We start from the raw sequence: 16,482 nt of genomic DNA on the forward strand, positions 1-16,482 counted from the left end.
AAGAGGAGTCTCCCACAATTGTCCTTAACTGTCCATAGTAATGGAAAAACATCACCAAGTAGATGGCGAATACCCTCCAAGAGGGGACAGGTGACCAAAGGTGAGCTTATTCTACCTACAAGTTCCACAGCCCCCAGATCTCTAAAGCCTGGGCCTGTGTTCCAGACACTCAGGGCTGCCTGGCATTTCCCTCATGGTGCAAAGCCCTTTTCTATCTAGAGGCTCCAGAGGCTCTAGGACAATGGTGGTAGGGCTAACAGTCTCTTTCACACTCCCAATGAGTCTGAGAGACACAAGTCCCAGAGCTGCTTGCTAAGAAGCAGAAAGTCTAGAAGCAGAGGCAGGAAGTCTCCATGCAGAGAAAAACAAAGGCAGAGATGGCCGTTCCACAACTTTCAGGGCCCACGTCAAGATGTGCCCTTACCGATACAAGACTGTCTCCAAGGTCAGCTCACTCAACTTTTCTGAGGCCTCGGTGTTCTCGTCCTCCAGGCGCTTTAGTGCTGACAAGGCCTGTTTGTGCTGTAGCTTCACTTTCTCATTCAGGGGATTTGGCGGGTGGTAGGGCCTAAAACAGGAGGAAAGACTCCCATGAACACAGGCCTCAAGGATCATGGAAACTTAAGTTGTATCCTGGTCTACCACAGCCCAGGGGTTGCCACATTCTGGATACTATGTTCTGGAACCTCGTGATGCTTATTTCTTGTTATCCTGACCCTAGGTCAGCAGAGGCCTGCATGAGCTCACGCAGTAGGCCTAGATGGTCAGTCTAGCTCTCTGTGTTACCAGGAGTCTATACCACAGGTCTTGCCACACCAGATATTGCAATGAAATCTCTTCTGTTTCAGAAAGCGATTCTAGACCCGGGATGACTGTCATTGAGCAGTAAGAGAGAGAACACAACTCTGGGTTTGAGACCCAACAGCAGGACAGCAATATAAACAAACTCCATAAGGGATTCCTAGGTGCCATCAAAGTGAGCACATAAGACAACATTAGTAATGCTTAAAGTGGGGATCCCACCCTCAGCAGTGGTGTCTCCTAGAAACTGGGTCAGGCAAATCCTTAGCTTCTACCACAGATCCCTGGCTGCTGTTGTCTGCAGGGACAGAAAAACATGCAAATGTGTGTATGCAGACTCACATGCAATAGAGAGAGAAGGAGAGATATAGAGACACAGAGAGGAAAAACACCCATAATCAGATGCCAAAGAAATGTGTGGAGCAGTATTGTCAATGAGTACAATGCACAAAATTAAAGGGAAACAGTGATGAGCACCAGAACTTCCAGTGACACTGAGATGGACCAAGTGGGAAGAGGCCCCTCCAGCTGCTACCAGCACTTTTCTGCACCCGAAGACTCACCACAAGCTAACAGCAGCTCGTATCTCACACGGCCACCATCTGTCATGTCTTGATAATGCATGTTGGGAACTACACATTACTGCCCCAATCCCTGAGCTGTGTGACTCAGACCACAGGCTCTGGTTTTCATTTGCAGGAAGCAGAATTGTTAGAGTCCCCATCTCAGCTTCGGGGCTGCCTCTCCTCTGAGAGGAACTTAGGACATGAGGTTAGTCAATCAGGAAGTGCAGCCTCCTAGAACCCAACAGCTTTTTTTTTATCAGATTTTTTTTTATTTTTTATTTAAATAGAATTATTGATACTTCTTTTACATACTGATCACATATACCCCTCCCTCCTCTCCTCGCTGTTGCCCCCTTTCCCATCTATACCTCCCTCCCGTTCCACTCCTCCTCTGTCTCCAGCAGAAACAGGCAGGCCTCCTGTGGACTTGAGGAAAACACGGCAATACAGGCTGAGCTCCCTGCCTCGTGTCATATCTAGGGTAGGCAAGGAAGTCCAGCATGGGAAGAGGTTCCCAAAAGGCAGATAAGCTCCAGGGAAGGGTCCTGATTTCACTGATAGGAGCCCTACTAAGAGATCAAGCTACACACTGTTACACACATGCAGAGGGCCTAGGTCATCCCATGGAGGCTCCCATCTGTTGGTCCAGAGTCCATGAGCTCCCACAAGCTCAGGTGAGATGGCACTGTGGAGCCCAAGACCTTAAAAGAAAGCAGGTGAGGGGGACATTGCTGACAGTCCCATGAAGTCTGAAACAATGGATACCTATCATCCACCTTTCCTTCCGTGATAAAGATCACGTGATCTCTCAGCTCATTTCTTTTCCTGGTCATCAGCTGCAGCTCCCTGGTCAGCCTCTCCATTTCCTTCTGCATCTGTTTCTGGGTACGGGGCCTTGGTTTGGATGATGGCACCATAGCATCATCTGTGGGTAGATGGAACACTAGTGAGATGGCATAGCAACAAGGCATAGACAATGGACCCTGAGGACCAAACAGAAATACCATGTCGGGAACCTGGTGACAACCCAGGCTGAGATGCTCCCTCTGCGGACCTCGGCTCTCCCATCGCTCTAGAGATGTGGCTACATAAGCAGCTGGGGCTTTCCTCTGCCTCCTACACATGCTCAGGGGAACAGACACCACCTCTTCAGACACAGTATTCACAGCAGCACAGAATGCAGCATGGTCCGAAGCCCTGAAGCCTGCCTGGGTTTCAGAAGCCGGAGAATAACAGCACAGTGCATGAGCACTCAGCTGCTGTGAGGAGCCCAGCTCTCCTTCCTGGTCAATCCAGGCCCACGGCTGTCAACTGAAAAGCCATGCGGGGGCACAACATGGTCAACGGGCTCCCCAGGTCACCCACTGACTATCCAGATCACGGAAGCTGGCAGGAGGCAGCCAGTCTCTGCTCTGCTCCCATACCTCAGACAGTTGTTTGGCTACACTAGAGAACTGCCTGCCATCCTCAACTGCTGACATAGAACAGGGGGCCACTGTCAGGGAGAGGTGCTCAGAGGAATTCTGCAGTACAGTCTGAGCACATAATGTCTTGTCCAGAGAACTTTTCTTCCCTTGTGGCTAGTGTCAGAGAGAGACTGGACCCACAGGAAACTGCAGAAGGTGAGAGGCAGTGATGCCTCCCTAAGATGGAGACACATTAGTCCCTCCCTTCTTTCTGTGGTCTCCTTCCGTCCCCACATATCAACCCAAACCACAGTGAAGGTCACAGCTAAGCGGTCATCCCAGCACAACATCCTTGGCCTGGTCAGCTTCTGGCTTAGGAGATGGGTAAACTAATGTTCTGGAACCCTTGACCTTGATGAATTATGATAAGCAGGGATGTCCATTAGCTACTGAGAGGCTCCTGGTCCTCTGCCCCATTACTGGAAGGCCCACCTCAAATCCACCTTTTCCAGAAAGCTGCCCACCTCCTGCCCATGACTCACAGAGTCTTTGCCAGAACTGTTTATTCCTTCCTGCTTTACGCCCAAACTGAGCGTCAGCTTCCTCCCCCCTCTCTCTGTTCTTTGGACCTTCTCCATCCGCTCTCCTAATTAGACCCCTCAGTCTTGAGAACATGACTCCTGCTGGACCCTGTGGGCACCGAGGAATGTCCTAAGGGCAGTTGGTGTTGCTACAACACTGGTGACATCACATGGAATGTAGGGAGCTCTCCGGGATACAGTAGAATTGTCCGGGGAAGGGACTGCTGATGTCATGGGGACCTGCATTTGTCCCCCTGCTAACTAGCAGTCCTGAACTGACCAGAACCCCAGCTTCCCCATCCAGGAGCCTCTCTGGGAACACAGAGTAAACCACTCAGCACCCCCTCCTTCCAAACCCAGAGTTCCCTTAGCTTGATTGGAGGCCATAGTTGAGAACTGAGCTTTTCCTTCAAAAGATGCTGAAAATGTCTCATTCCTTCCTCAAAATCACTCTGTTCATCAATATGAGCAAGCAACTCTTACTGAGAGTCTATGTTACTATGAACATAACCAAGGAAAGGTCACCTTCCTCAAGAACAAATGTTAGAAAGCACGTTCAGGAAGAACCTGCAGAGCTGGTTACAGTGTGGGATTTAGGTTAAGGGTACAGTCATGGAAACCATGTACTTAGCTTTAGAAAATTACCCTGGGACTCCTTAACACATAAGGAATGCCCACATGAGGGTGCTAGCAAAAGTGTGATGATCCATTAGCAGAGAAAACTGAACTAGGGAATCCCCGGGGGTGGGGGGGTGGGGGGGGAAGCCCACAGGCTGAGTGTGGTGCTCTCCACTCTGCTCAAACTCAGAACCTCAGGGCTTCTATTGCTGTGGATTTTTATTCACCATGAAATAAAATTCCAGATCTCTAACGTGAGTGCCCTTTGCCCATTGCTCTGCTTCCTGCTCCTGGCATTCAGCTAGGGTCCCCCTCCTCTATCTTCACGTCTCTCTCACTCACATTCACACTCCTTCTCCTTCTCCCCTTCCTCCTCTCTGTGCAAACCCCATGTCCAGAGGCCAATCTGATGGCATCTGAGTGACTCCAGTGGACCTTCCCTCCACCCCACACACGCGCACGCCCCTGAACCCTGTCCTTGTTCCAGCTCTGTTATTGTCATTCTGTCCTTCAGGAACCTTGGAGAGGTCATGCTGTGTCACGTTCTATTTTATGCCTCTGTTCTGCTTGGCTTCTGTTATTGTTTCCAGTACAGTTTTCCATTTCTGACCTGTTCCCAGGTTCCTTCATTAACATATAAGGGACATTAACATATCAGGGACAGCAAGCCTTCATTGTCTCTGGGTTCTAGATGGCTTTCAAAACCGACCTTTGCCACACTTTGAGAAATTTGACAGACTCTTTGTCTGGATCGTCCTCTGAGGAACAGAGACTCATCAGGATCTAAAGCCTCTGATTATTTTCACTTGGTGTTTACATAGAACATATTGCTGTGGCATTGAGTTGAACTGCACGTCAGCCTGGCTCCACTGACTGCTGGTGTCAGAGCTGCACTGCCCTCGCTGCGGTCTATTTTACATTTTAAGCACCTCTAGCTACAGGAGGTTCTGGTTTGGAGGTGGGAGGGGCCTGCCCACAATAAGGAAGTCTTGAAGACAATGGCTTCCCAGGGAATGGGTTGGGCGCCCTCTGAGGTCCTTGGCTCTTCTGGAATAGCAGCTCCAACTCACGTTCTCCTCTTCCTAGCCTCTAGCCTACACCAGCACTCTAGCAAAGATGGAGTGTCTAAATTATTTCTCCTCTAGGCAAGCATAGGGCACCTGCCAGCTCTTGAGTCACTGGCTAGGTTTGTGTGTAGCCTCCTGGGGACATATTCTTATGTGGATGGATTTTAGAATTTTGGATCTTGGACCTTGATTGCTATTCTTTTTTCCTATCTCCCTTTAGCTCCCTGCTATCAGAGACTTTGTGGTCAATAGGTTTTATTCTTGCTTAATGCCTACTGAGTTTTTCTACCACACAATGGCAGGTTGGAAGGGTCTTGTAGACAATGCTGTGAAGACTCCTGGAAGAGGACACCAGCAGGAAACTTGAGAAGATTACTGCCTTTCATAACCTTTTCTGCTGCAGGGGGAGGTAGTGGGTCCTCCCTGCTGTCTACAAGGCTCTCAGACTCAGCCAGGTTCTGCCACTCTGTCCTGCACTTGCTTTTCTTCCATGAACTTTATCCATCCCGAGACTCACCGATCCCACAGGTTTCCGGGTTGATCCATCACATCCCTCACTCAACCTGCCCTGGCTCCTCCACAGAAGGCCTGGAGAGCTCAAGCGAAGGAAAGTGACCCGTGGTCAACACCAGGGAGTTTTCAATAGATTACAGGGTGTATAATATGAACTCAGCCCCAATATCAATCAGAAGGAGGCTAGTAACATCACCTGTATCCTTTTCAGGAAAACAGCATTCTGCACAGTTATGAGAGGGATCTGTTCTAAGACACAGCCATGCACAGGATAGAGCCAACAACTCAATGTCAGCAAAGGGATGCACTGTGGGATTCCTTGTTGTGAAGCCACTGAGACATTTCCTTTGCTGTAAGCTGTGTGCAATGAAAGGAAAGAAGTCTACTTTTCATTTTTAAAATAGCTGTCTTGTTTGATTTTTCTTATTTACCACAGAACACATTAATTCCAAAATAATAAATTTGTGTAAAAGAAGAGAGCGCTACTACATCCTTCCTTTTTCTGAACTGTAGAAACTCGTAACAATTAGATGAGACAAAGCAAGACAGAAGGTCCACCTTGGAAGACAGGAGATCCGGAAAGGGCTGGCCAGCCAAAATAGCCAGAACAGAAAATTTCAGGTTCAGTAAGAGACCTAGGGTCAAGGGAATAACGGAATGAACAACAGAGCACTACACCGGAGTTTATTATGTAGCCTGCAAACACATCCACCAATGTACACATTTACACACCTGCATCAATACACACAAAGCACAGAAATCAGAAGGGAGCCGAAAAAAGAGGATGACATCATGGTGAATGAACAGTTGAGTTTAGACTATGCACACCAGGTTGAATGAACAGTTGAATTAAGACAATGCACATACGGTGTTTCAACTGAGACCCACACCTCTGCAATCCATCCCATGGAGACTAAAAATGCCTAGAGGAGCACATAGATTAGCCGAACGACACTGAGGTGATTGGATAAAATGTTCTCTCTTGAAACCTCAAATCTGTTACCCCAACCTTCAGCAAAGACTGCCCACATCTAGGGTCACCCAGTCAGCTTCAGACTGGAAGCACCAGGATGAGAGAACTTCCCAGCACCACCTACAGAAAACAGGCCGACAAGCTGATACTCACACTTCTGCCAGTGTGAACCAAGAGTTGAGCAAGGGGAAGAGAACACACTGGGATGCAGGAAGAAAGACCATATGCAAACCATAAAAGTTGACACTGAGAACCACTCACTTGGCAATGGCACTGGGTTCTAGTACTAGCAAGCTACTTCCTACCTGATATCTCACAGGACCCCTGCAGTGCAAATGAGCCCCAGGCCTCCGATCTCATCAATGAAAGCTCTGTGCTATTTCTAAAGTAGCTCTCTGCAGAGCAGTCCTCCATCCATAGTGACATGTAGGTGTGTAATGTGATTGACCCATCTCTCTGAAGGCACTGCGGTTTATAGCAGAGAAGGAGGGTTTGCTGGACAACCATCAAGCTTCTTGCAAGAGACTAACTCTCCAGAGAGACTTATGATATCACAGAAATTAGCAATTGGAAGGTATGTAGGTCAGAGTCTGGATGGCTGGGTGGATGGATATGTGGGTGTCTCAATGTTTATGGGTGGACAGGTGAGCAGGCCCCCACTGCCTCGGCCAACCTGATGCCCACAGATCTTCTCAATGGCCTCCTTAATGAGCCTCCTACCTCCTCACAGGACTCTTGCAGTTCAATCTTCTCCTTCCGCAGCAATCGGTTCTTCAGCCTCAACACATGCACATTTTCTTTCCGCTGAGTCAAATCTTGCAGGACCAGGCTGTGGAGATAACTGAACCACCATACAAAAATGGTGAGCCCCATCCAGTCTGCACCTGCCATCCCTACCTCCAGGTACCACCAGCCCTGAAAAGTTCCAAGACCCCAGACATCAAAGACTAGAGCTCACAGTAGTCAAGCCAGTATCACTCAGAAGCAGACCAAATCCAGAGAATAAACAAATTCCAGAAAGAGTCAAACTACTTCTGAAAACCTGGGCACCCAAAGTTACACTGCGACCCTGAGAACAGGATGCAGTCCCACCTGTGCTTAATGGGTCATGGAATTGGGAAAGCATCCGCAGATGGAGGGCAGACACTCCTGAATGAGGGCAGAAGTCCCAAATAGAATAAATTCTGTCTACGCATCCCATGGATATCAGCTCTGTAAAGCCCCTGCCAGAGTCCCAGAGCCCCTAGAGCTACCTAACACTCACTTCACAGTGCAAACCATTTTTCTATCTAAGGGTTCCTGAGGCTGGCAGGACATCACTGGGAGGGGCACAGTATCTTTTCACACTCAGCAAAACTGAATCAAAGAGGCACAATTCCAAGGGTCACAAGACAGGTTCCTTCTAAGAGACAGACAGACCAGAACCAGAGACCTCATATTGCTTCAAAGACAGAGGGAAGTGACAATCTCTCCAAAGCTAAATCAGGCCCTTACTTTAGGATTCGTTCTCCTCTCCCAGTCGCTTGAACTCATTCAAGGCATCACTGACCTCCATGGGCCATTTCTGCAGGTCCGACATCATGGGCTTCTGCTCATTTTTCAGCATCTCAAGAGAATTCAGGCTGTGCCTGGACTACCCAGGACAGTGAATGTCACAGCCTGGTATCTATACACTGAGACCTCCTGGTGCTTATACAAAATTATATACGATAAGAACAAATATCCTATCCTAACTAGCTTAAGTCTTGCATAATAAGGAACTTGTCCAAGTCATAAGAGGAAAGTAACTACAATTATCTAGTCTTCAACCCCATCGAAGACCCGAGAAGGGAGATAATATCACTTGAGTAAGCAGGAAATGCCATCAAGCAACTTCCAAAACGTGCAACACATGACAGAGACAACTGGCTGCCTGGGCAGTCACCCAAAGTCTCATTTGCAATGTTGAAGTAACCAACTTTGGCTAAGGCCTAGAATAACTGACAGACTATTTTCAAAGGAGAGAAACTTTTCAAAACCGTCTCACCCTGTCTTGACAAGAGTTGACAGTCCTACTTATCCATTTCCAGATACTATGTATTTTGACATTGGTTGAGGCATGGGCATTTCTTTGCCCACAGGCCAGTTTTTGCCAAGAAAAATACAAGCTCCAAGTGGAGTGTCTTTGGTGCTCAACATTCTCTCAGGAATAGATCAGTGCTGCCAGGAGCAATTGTGTCTCACTTCAACAGAACTCTAAGTTATTTAAACGCCATATTCTACAGCTCTTTGAAGTGGTTGAAGATTATCTATCTATGCAGAATATAATCTCTATGTATCTAAAGAACCTGACTAGTCTAACTATAAGTATGACAAACATAGATGACTATTGATCTATAATTCTTAATACCTATATAACTTAAAAACTAAGACAATAAACGAGGACAATGACCTCCAAATGTAAATAATATATAAGTATCTTGATCAGAGATAGAAATGTACACTGCAATATGGTAAATATATAATCAATACATAAAAAATGTTTTAAACAGAGGTAGAAGCATGCATGCATACAATATTCAATATAATTTAACTTGGTATCAATATACAAGAATGTATACCAATGTAATTGTCTATAAATAATAACTCACAAATACCAATCTATTATCCCATCATCCAATTTTCAAAATTTTTCAAAAAGATTCCTGAGCTTAAAAAATTCCTCCCCCAACCTTCAACTGTATACCAATTATAATCAACTCCTAAATGCTGTCCCTAAGCCTGAGGACTAGCTTTTCTGGGATAGGGGACATCATCCTCTAGAATTACTTCCAGCTGTCATGGGGGCGACATTCTTTCTAGGGGATCCTGTGAAAGTAAAATAATGGTTAAATTTCAAGATTAATGTCTGGTAAGACTGCAAATAGTCTCTGAGTATTTTGTGGAGGTCTGGCCAGAACATTGTAAAAGATGTGCACCATTTTAGCTAACCAAGTTAGAACTGGCTTGTGCACCTGGTACCCAAAACAGGTCTTGTAGTAGCGCTATCAGTATCATGACATCATATCAACCAGGTGGAGTTGTCCTTTTTTGCCTCTAATAAGATGATCATATGGTCTCTGTCCTTACTGATTTTTTCAGATTAATAACAGCTGGGTTTTGATATTGTTCCTATCTGAATATTTTTTTTTTTTTGATTTTGAGACAGGGTTTCTCCGTAGCTTTTTGGTTCCTGTCCTGGAACTAGCTCTTGTAGACCAGGCTGGCCTCGAACTCACAGAGATCCGCCTGCCTCTGCCTCCCGAGTGCTGGGATTAAAGGCGTGCACCACCACCGCCCAGCTTCTATCTGAATATTTCTGTGCTTCTGTTCTGTTGTGGACTAAGTAACTAAGCATTTTTTTTTTTGGTTTGTTTCACCAAACCCAATTAATAGACTTTTTTTTTAAAGGGATGGATGCTGATTCTGATTTTAATCAGGGATGAATCAAAGACATTGATGTGTATACTAACTTATTTCCACATGTACAATCTTACATCATTTTACAGCACAATAATTTCATTAGACATAGCACACAGATTGTTTTTTGCATTGTCTCTGCTACTATATCCATGTTATGCCTAAGAACTAAAAATATTAATATTGAGATTCTATTATCACTTGTGTCCCTGAGAACCACCAAGAATTTAAAATTCAAAGTCCTTGCTTTGAACTCCAAGGATCAATATGAACACATGACATATTTTATCTTCTTTATATATAGAATACCCTCAAATGTAAAAACATTGTAAGTCTTTAATATTGCTAAAGAACAAATGATACAAGTCGATTAAATGTTTAAATATTTAAATATATTTCATACTTAGCCTTGTGAATTTTGAATACATTCAGCAACTGCAGTTACAGGGTCTTCTCGTAAAACAACAGAGCACCTAGCCTGTACCCTTGTTGGGGAAATGGACTTGGGTTATACCAGCCATGTGATCCCTAGCCTACATCCAGCTGCCAGTGCTCAGGACACATGATAGACATATTTGGCTTCATCATGAGCATGCAGTCAGAAAACCCAAACCATGAAGAACTACATGCCAAAGAGTTAAGAGTTCTCCCATACCACAGATAAACTGTCAAGGAGAATTAGAGACAAGAAGGAAAATGTGGGTTCTGGGAATTATGTCATCAAAAACAATAACCTTTAAGAATAAGTGACTGGGGATGTATACCTGGGTGACAATAAAAACAGATATGACTCGGTGTATCTGTTACTACTGGTGGGGGAGAGAACAATGCCTTTGGGTGGGGTACCTGAGGGGCCTCTGAGGAACCAGAAATTTGTTTAATCTGCCTGTTGATTGTGAGATGTCCATTTATCATTAGGCACTAAATCCTGCATTTGTTTTGGGTGTTGATGCAGAGGCCATGGAGGGTGCTGCTTACTGGCTCACTCTCCACAGCTTGCTCAGCCTGCTCTCTTACAGAGAACAGAACCACCATCTCAGGGGTGGCCCCACCCACAATGGGCTGGACCCTCCCATATCAACCAATAATTAGAAAAATGCCTTAAAGGCTTGCTTATCTTATGGAGGCATTTTTTTTCAGTTGAGGCTCTCTTCTCTCTGATGACTTTAGCTTGTGTCAAGTTGATTTAAAATTGGGCAGCACAAGCAAGCTGTAGGATGTGTTTCCATATTCACACACACACATTCCTTCAACACATGATATTCTAGTTTGCTTTTATATTGCTGTGATTAAACACTCTGATCAAAAGCAAATTAAAGAAAGTATTTATTTCATCTTACAATTCTCATGTCACAATCCCCAAGGGAATTCGGGGCAGGAACTCAGGGCAGAAACTGGCACAGCCCATGGAGGAGTGCAGCTTGTCACTGGTGGTCTTGCTCTTATTCAGCTACCTTTCTTAAACAGCTAGCCCATGCTTCCCCACCCACTCACAGTGGGCTGGGCTCTCCTGTATCAACCGTTAGTCAAGAAATTCCCCCATAGACATGTCTACAGGCCAATAGGATGGATGCAATTCTTCAATAAAGGCTCCTCTGTCCAGTCTGTCAAGTTGACAATGAAGGTGGTCCCACACGCCCACAAATAAATATTAAAACAAAGAGTATTTAATAAAATTAACCCATGATTTTTGCCTTATACTTTACATTTTTTAAAAAACATGTAAACTTAAATACACCGGGCAAGATTTCTACCATGTTTTTATGTCCCCCAGACCCTGTAACTTCACGAGTGTGTGCACGTGTTGGAATGCACACGGGCATGGAAGCCAGAAGAGAGCTTCCAGTGCTAGTCAACTTTATTTCTTTTTAAAAGCAAACAGGGTCTTTTATCGTCTGGAGCTCTCGAAATGGCTAGGCTGGCTCACCACCGAGCCCCAGGGATTGCCTTGGTCCTCCCTTTTTAATTATTGGCATTTATCACCATACCCAGTTTTTTCTGCACATAGGTTCTGTGGACCAGACTCAGGATCTTGTGTTTGCTTACACAGCATGCCCTTCTTGACTGAGCATCTCACGACCCCTAACTTAACATATCTTTAATTTTGCTTCCCCCCTGCCAACTTTGGGGTTTTTGCTTTTTTTAAACTTAACATAGAGTCAAACTTACTTTTTTCAGTTTAGAGTTCTGAGTTTGGACATAGATGTAGTATTGTGTAACCATGACCAGAACCAAGAGAAAAGACACCTCTGTCATCCCAGAATTCTCTATGTTACTATACTTTATACTATATAATACAGCCTCCCACTACCCAGCCACTCAGAGTTTTGCCTTTTCTGGAATGTTAGGGGGTGAAATAATACAATGGATAACCTTTTGAATCTTGCTTATTTCACTAGCAATAATGCATTTTGTGTAATGACATGTATCAATAATCCATTCTTGTTCATCACTGCATACTAATTTATTTCTTCTGTTATTGCCTATTTCTCCTTTGGTTTCTATCCAGTTTGGTGAAATTGATATGGAAACTGCCTATATGGAGAGGAGAAAAGAGATACTAAAATAAGAGATCAGACACCCCCACCTAGAAAGGGAGAGAGAGCAATGGAGAAGGATGTGTCCTAATGATGGTCCACTTCCCTCAATCAGAGGTTCTGGTGTGGTATTCTGTGTGTATAACTTAGGGGTTGTTTTTTAACTCATTCTCCAAGTGTGTTTCTGCTCTTTGCATACATAAACTTCAATTTTTTTCCCTGCAGAACTACAGAAAAGCTGCCTTGTTTTGTAAAATCCCCATAATAATCATCCCACCTGCAATGAATGTTAATTGGCTTAAGTAAAGAGCACATAAAAGGGATGTTTGTGTACATGAACAATATTGCTGTTCAACTATATACGATGCTATGCTAACAGTTCCTTTCCTATACAACACCATGTTTTCTGCAGCTGTCTGATGTTCCCATTTCTTTGGTTTCCCATATACTCCTGCTAGTTCACCAGCAAACCTTCCAACAGATCTTAAAACAGGAGAGGTCAGGGACTGTCTAATGGCTGGGGCTTCCTTACACTGACTTGGTGGAACCCCATGTGTTGGGATTTACAAACCTCTAGAGGTTGTACAAGAATGGTTTTCCCATCAAATTTTAGACATGAATATTTTACAAGTTTCATATTTCATTTTCACAACTATAAGGAGAAAATATGTAGGAAATTCACATGGAAAATACTGGAAACATCAACGATAACACATATGGTGATAATCAGTTTAATTATACAAAAACAGGAGAGAAAATTCAATTTCTCATGATGAGTAAAGTTTATAACTTAAGCAAACAAACAATTCTAGTGAATAGAATTTCCTATGCTATACAAAGCTTCAGGATTATGATTTATGATAACTGTCGTATTTCAGAGCTTACTCGTCCTGGAGACTATCTGCCCTTAGGAAGTAAATATTTAAGAGATGGTATAATTCTACTTTCGGCAGTCAGAGCAGGTATAAACTCAGAATACACTCAAGGCAGAAAGAGGACTTTGCCCTTTGCTTCAGAATCTTACTCACTGCACTCTCGACACCGTCAAGTGTAAAGTCCTCTCTCGCTGATGTCAGGAAAGGGAGAGGACACTGAATCGGAGACATTGATTCTAACTAAGCTCTAATTTCTCATCAGGTACATTTTTGCCTCATAAACTACTACCCCTTCGTTATTTTAACCACATAAAAATTTAATTATTTTCAGGATAATACATTTTTACAGATTCTTCTGAAAAATGTCCAGGCTATACTTGATAAGCAAGAATTGTTTGGAACCGAATGTTAAATCTAGTGGTGTCTAAACTGTGACCAAAGGGTTATTAGAGCACATACATGTTTATCTTTTGAAACATTGTGACAGTATACTGTCATCTACAAAGTTAATATCAGAGAAACATGCAATCAAATTATCAAAAGCAGTGAAGAATATCACAAAAATACCTCATTATATTTTAAGATTTTGTGTTGGACTACACTCATACCTAACCTGGGTCACATGTGACCTGCAGGCTGTGGGTTAGATATCTCTGCTTTAGACTCACTAACCCCTGAATGTCTTCTGAAGTACAGGGTATCTTTAGACTCAACAACCGCTAAGGGATTGGAGGAAGAGCCCCAGCAGCTGGTCAACAGGTAAGACTCCTGCAGGCAGGCCGCTCCACCACCCCTGCCACCTACTAGACGCTGGAACCTTCAAGTCCCACTCCGCCTCCCAAGCCCACAGAACCCATCACCCTCCCTCCAGGCCAACTACCCCCTGCAGCATCAGCAGCCCCTGAAGGCACAGACACCACCTGTACCAATTGGAGGAAGAATCAATACCTGTACCTATAATTAATCCCAAACCCAGATGAGTAGACAGTAGTATAAAAATACATTCAACAACATAAAGGGCAATGTGGCACCACCAAAACCAAGGGGTTCTACAATAGCAACACCTGACTATCCCAACACAGATGAAGCAGGAGAAAATGACCTTAAAAATAACTTTATGAAGATAACAGAAGCCCTTAAAGAGAAAATTAAAAATTCCCTTAAAGAAATCAAGGAAAAGACAAAAAACTGGAAGAAATCAATAAATCCCTTAAAGAAAGTCAAGAAAACCAAGAAAAAGCAATCAAGTAAGTAAAGAAAACAGTTCAAGAAAATTGAAATATAGACAATAAAGAAAACACAAACCAAGGGAAATCTGAAAATGAAAAATTTGGGAACCACAGATACAAGCATAAACAACAGAATACAAGAGATGGAAGACAGAATCTTAGGCGGTGAAGATACATCAGAGGAAATAGATTCATCAAAGAAAACATTAAATCCAACAAAATCTTAACACAAAAAAAAATTTGAGACACCATGGAAAGACCAAACCTAAGACTAATAGAGATAGAAGGAGACAAATACTAGCTCAAAGGCACAGAAAATATATTCAACAAAATCATAGAAAAAAACTTTCTCAACCTAAAGAAGGACATGCGTATGAAGATACAAGAGGCTTACAGAACACCAAAAATACTGAACAAAAAAAAAAAAATAGAAAAAAAGAAAAAAGTTCCCTCGCCACATAATAATCAAAACACTGAATATACAGAATAAAGAAAGAATATTAAAAGCTGCAAAGGAAAACGGCCAAGTAACATATAAAGGCAGACCTATCAAGAATAATACCCAACTTCTCAATGGAGACAATGAAAGCCAGAAGGTTCTGGGCAGATGTGCTACAGAAACTAAGAAACCACGAACGTCTAGCCCAGACGACTAGATTCAGCAAAACTTTCAATCACCACAGAAGAAAACAAGATATTCCATGACAAAACCAGATGTAACCAATACCTATCCAAAAACCCAGCCCGACACAAAGTACTAGAAGGAAAATTGCAATCTAAGAAGTTAGCCACGCCCACAAAAAGACAGACAATAGATAATCCCACATCAGCAAATTCAAAAAAGTGAAAAAAACACACACACACCACACACACACACACAACTACCAACACCACCACCAAAACCAAAAACAACAGGAATAAACAATCACTGGTCATTAATACACCTTAATATAAATGGACTCAATTCACCTGTAAAAATACTCAGGCTAACTAACAGAATGGATACGAAAATAGGAGCAGCCCTTCTGCTGCACACAAGAACCACACCTCAACCTCAAAGACAGACATTACCTCAGGATAATGGTTTGGGAAAAGACCTTCCAATCAAACAGACCTAAGAAACAATCTGGTGTCGCTATCTTAATATCTAACGAAACAGACTGCAAACTAAAATTAAGAGATGTAAAAGGACACTTCATATTCATCACAGGAAAAATCCAAGATGAAGTCTCAGTTCTGAACATCTATGCAGCAAATAGAAGAGCACCCACATTTGTAAAAGAAACATTACTAAAGTTTAAATCACACATCAAACCCCACACACTCATAGTGGGAGATTTCAACACCCCACTCTCACCACTGGACAGTTCATCCAGACAGAAACCTAACAGAAACAGGAAACTAGCAGATGTCATTAATCTAATGGACTTATTAACAGACATCTACAGCACAAAAGAATGTACCTTCTTCTCAGCACCTCAAGGAACCTTCTCAAAAACTGACCACACACCCGGTCACAAAGCAAACCTCAAGTGATACAAAAACAATAAAATATCCCCCTGTATCTTATCAGATCACCACGGTTTAAAGTTAGAATTTAACAACACTAATTGCAGAAAGCCTACAGACTCATGGAAACTGAAAAATGTTCAACTGAATCACCCCCTGGGTCAAGCAAAAACTGAAGAAAGAAAGTAAAGATTTCCTAGAATTCAATAAAAATGAATGCACAACATACCCAAACCTATTTGGACACTATGAAAGCAGTGCTAAGAGGAAAGTTCATAGCACTAAGTGCTTACATAAGAAAGTGGAAGAAATCTCACACTAGCTAATTAACAGAACACCTGAAAGCTCTAGAACAAAAAGCAGGAGTAG

At 43.5% G+C, this 16,482-nt stretch overlaps 1 protein-coding gene across 1 annotated transcript in view; it reads right to left on the reverse strand.

The window, feature by feature from the left end:
- Window positions 1-402: 402 nt before the first annotated feature.
- Window positions 403-16,482, reverse strand: part of Eaf1 (ELL associated factor 1) — a 36,739-nt gene continuing 20,659 nt past the window's right edge. Inside the window, exon 7 of the mRNA XM_041662235.1 lies at window positions 403-568. The gene's annotated coding sequence lies outside the window, so the exon portion shown is untranslated. The remainder of the gene's footprint in view (window positions 569-16,482) is intronic.

This window comes from Microtus oregoni, unplaced genomic scaffold (genome assembly GCF_018167655.1).
Source record: "Microtus oregoni isolate MIOR12 unplaced genomic scaffold, Mior012 000013F_ref0000133, whole genome shotgun sequence".
Lineage (NCBI taxonomy): Eukaryota > Metazoa > Chordata > Mammalia > Rodentia > Cricetidae > Microtus > Microtus oregoni.